This window comes from Nomascus leucogenys, unplaced genomic scaffold, assembly GCF_006542625.1.
Source record: "Nomascus leucogenys isolate Asia unplaced genomic scaffold, Asia_NLE_v1 001051F_74436_qpd_obj, whole genome shotgun sequence".
Classification (NCBI taxonomy): Eukaryota; Metazoa; Chordata; class Mammalia; order Primates; family Hylobatidae; genus Nomascus; species Nomascus leucogenys.
The window spans coordinates 50,835-55,262 of record NW_022096237.1 but is presented as its reverse complement, the minus strand read 5'-3'; positions in this window follow the sequence as shown (position 1 = coordinate 55,262).

The window sequence follows — 4,428 nt, the reverse complement described above, 5'->3', positions numbered from 1 at the left end:
AAACAAATAGGGCCACAGATGATGATAATGGGGATCAAATCTTGAGATACTGATTCAGTTTATAACCGCACTGTATAATAGAGCAAATCATTTGTTAAATTTTTTACAAATGGAATTTAATTAAGATGAATACAGTGTTTTAAACAAGGCAGGTCATCTTAAAATAAAATAGTGGAATAAAGTGATAAAACCAATGTAAAAATCATAAATATTTTATAAAGAACATTTTGTCATGTAATTTAATATTTTTGTTTATTTAAAATCACCCAAATCAAAATAATTGTATCTTATTTAAAAAATAATCATCAGAAGTTAACTAATTTTTACTTTCTAATAATAGGTGTAAAAATTTTTCTTAACTATATTTTTAATCATATATGCTTATATATAAAATAGACATAGGATATATACTTACATGTTCACAATATTATATTGTAATTGTTCCAATGGATGTGGATTTTCAATAGAATTAGTAAGTACTTTCAAAAATTTTCAATTTCAATGATATATATGATTGATTTTTCTTTGACAAAGCATACATACATTGATAGGTAATAATATGAAAATCTTCTAAAGACATTACAGGAACAGGAAAATGTAATTAAATACTCACTAATTTGTAATGTTTTATGTAAGCAGAACACATTTAACTGAAAATTGCTTTTATATAATACTCAAGCGAGACCAAAAACATATTAACTAGCGGAGTAAGTCTTCAAATTGATAACCTGAACTATGTAAGAGGAGAAACTTCAGGCACTAAAATATTTGAAATGCTACAAAATATTTATATAAACTATTATTTAACAATTTCTGTTTGTAGAGTGCCATACAGTCGTCAATATAAATGGCATCTCAAGTCTTTCTGTAGCTTTGACCACATTTACCTCCTAATTTTAATTATTAATACGTTGGAGCAGTGCATACAACTAGATTCCAATCTTCCTTTTTAATGAGTAAAAATATGTCCTTTGAGACAGCATTAAAGGAAGATCACCTTGTATAAATTCAATGCCAAGAGACAAGATATTCTTGATTCTGAAGACTTGTTCTTTTATACAGAAATGTAATTAGTAATATGAAGAAAAGCAGGACATAGATGTGGAGTCTATTTTAATTAAAAATTGCCTATAGATTTTGATGATAAAATTTAAAAATCTACTATATTTAGTTAGTTACAAAAAACTATGTTGTGGGAACACATTTGGTCAATAAAACACCCCTAACCAAATGCTGACAAGAAAAAAAGTTAGGTACCACCTTTCTTCTCTGCAGATGGGCTGAGATGGGTTAATTTGAAAGAATGCTTCCAAACCTGAGGTGACCCCTGAGAACAGCATAATCCACTGCTGTCTCCTACATTCAGTTTCTCAGTTTGTGCTCTTTTAATTTTGGGGGGAGGGAAGCCAGTCCTTTAAACCGATCTTCAGCATGATGGCAGAGCCAAGGAGTGTGGACAGGTGGCACGGTGTCTGACTTTGTTCCAGCAGCCACCTGGGCTTTCTCTGGGACTTCTCTGCCACAGGGATAGCACCACTATTGAGAACATGTCTTTGTGACATTCTCTATGCCAGGAGCTTCCAAAGCATTTTCCTTGAAACTGATGAAATGAATAAAAATACACCAAGAGGTGTGCTGTTTGTTTCTGTTTCCTCCTTTCTGCAGCCCTTCTTGATCATCTAATCTTTTTAAATACATCGTCGATCACCAAAAGGAGCTTAAGGGGTATATTGATTTGTAGCAGATGTATTAATAGCCCAGCCCCTATTCCTTACCTGTACCTGCTGGGAAGAAAACCATTCTTAACACTCTACAAGTCTCATCTCCAGAATTTGCACCTGTTTCTAGCTGAGGACTTTCTCTAGCGGCACGAGAGCTTGTTACTGGGCATGTAGTGGGAAGAAAAGGTGAGGGTAACTAAGAAGAATCTCCCTGGATTCAGTGATGTCATTCTGAGGCATGTTCCACATAGATTCCCATAGAATTAAGCCCAGATATCTAACACAGGAACTTGCCTCTTAACACATCTGCTACTGGCTTTTCTATCTTTCCTGTTTTATTTTGTTCTCTCTTCCTTGTCTCACTTTCGCTGTGTCCTCACTCCTGCTTTAAGAATACCCAAATAAATATATTCATTTATTTTATTAAATGCTCAGAACACAGTTGATAGTTGAACTCGTAATCTGTGATAATCAGCTTGGATGATATACTGACAGTAAGATGGTGAACTCACAATGTCTAATTAAGATAAAATTTAAAAAAATATATCGATTCATGTCCAAAGATTTAAAAAACCTTAGCGGCAATGTCACAATTTCTTCTTTTTAGTTTACATGGTTTATTAAATGCCTACAATTATTTTAAAGGAAGCCTTGTGTCTAGGAAAAATTGAGACATATGGAATAAATTACTAACCCATTTCTCCTTGAAATCCATTAGATGCTTCTTCATTGTTCACATATATTTCTGAATTGAAAAGCTAGTTGTGAATTATTTTTATAAGCATATCCTTATCTAATACTTTGTTTTTAACAGTGAATTGAAGGTTTAAAGATTAAACTATTCTATCCAGAGAATAAAAAGCAATTATTTCACAAGGAGAACATGTATATGTTGACACGACATTTTAAAATCTAGATTTTAAAATAGGTCTCATATATTTTTGAGTCAATTAGAATATGTTTTATTAGTCTGTCTACAGTTTTACACCTGTCAAAATGTACTTGAACTACAACAAGTACCTTGAACAATTTTGAAATTTATTATTCCTCTGAAACTGATTAAAAGAATTATGGTAGAGTGAAATTCTCAGTGGCATAATTTGGGAGAGGAATTATTCCTTGCAGATCAACCTCTGCCAAGATAGTTTCTAATGACATTGAGGCTTTTTGATTTACAAAATTTGTTATATAAAAAATATTAAGACGATGACAGATAATACACAGACTTTAATTAAAATCGTACTAAAATTAAATGTCTAAATAAATTAGAAGGGTACATGGTACATCTAATTGTATGTTTACATATTTTATTTGTGCATTTTATTCCTAGGGTTACTTTTGCTTTAGTTTGTAAAACGTTCTTATTTTTATGATAATGTAGTATATACTAGCTGAAGAAAAACCAGGAAATAGAAAATGAAGAAGAAAACATTAGCTATTGTCAACCAAATAAAAATTGTGCAATCTCTAAGCACACAAACTATGTATTATTTGTACAGCATGTACAATGTTTATGCTTCACAGGGTGAGGTAGAGACTGCAAAACATTTAACCTGGGACAAATAAGAAACTAAGGAAATTTTCACAATATATTAATATTATAGAAAATGTTGAACAGTTAAGATAAAAGTAGTGAAAAATGATAGTATTTAAGGAGGTCTAGAAAATTTAATCTATATCTGTAATATATGAGAAATATTAGAATAATGCTTGTATTTCTGGATTGGCATCGATTTCTATTGAGACTGGAAACATAATAAAAGTGAGGGAAAAGGAATTTAAATTGTGGATATTTGAGTTTTATACTTAGGAGTTCGAGAAATATATTTTGTTGCTATCAAAGCAGTTGGCACAAGAGTGTACAAAATTCCCTAATTGTGTCTATGTGAAGACATAGACAAACAGAGAATAGCAAAACAGAAATTGCAAAAAAGCACAAATAAATTTTACCTGTATTTTTACATAAAAGCCAATTAGAGTAGGAAAATATGAAATTTGTGCTTTATTAAAATTGTTCTCTTTCTTATAATGTAGTTGATTATATTACTGGAAAAAAATTGAAGCATTGGTATGTTCACAAAAAAAAGTAAAATATAAGGTCAAAACCAAAGGAATGCAGGGAGCCGACAAGATATACCTAAACACCGAAACTGATTTTGCCCTACGGACATGTACCAAAATGAATGAGTGCGGATTCCTACTGTCATACATCACAGAGGACAGTAAAGAAATACATAGTTTTTCCCAAGATAGGGCATCACAGAGGAGCTCCTCCCTAAAGCTAGGACAAAAATTTATATCCTCAGTATAAAGAAGAATCAGAGGTAAATTAGTCCCGTTTCACATTCCCTAGAAATGGCAAATAAAAATGACTTGAGATTGGATAGATTTAAAGAAACTCAATCATTAGGCCAGGCGCGGTGGCTCACGCTTGTAATCCCAGCACTTTGGGAGGCCGAGGCGGGCAGATCACGAGGTCATGAGATCGAGACCACGGTGAAACCCTGTCTCTACTAAAAATACAAAAAATTAGCCGGGCGTGGTGGCGGGCGCCTGTAGTCCCAGCTACTCGGAGAGGCTGAGGCAGGAGAATGGCGTGAACCCGGGAGGCGGAGCTTGCAGTGAGCCGAGATCGCGCCACTGCACTCCAGCCTGGGTGACAGAGGGAGACTCTGTCTCAAAAAAAAAAAAAAAAAAAAAAAAAGAA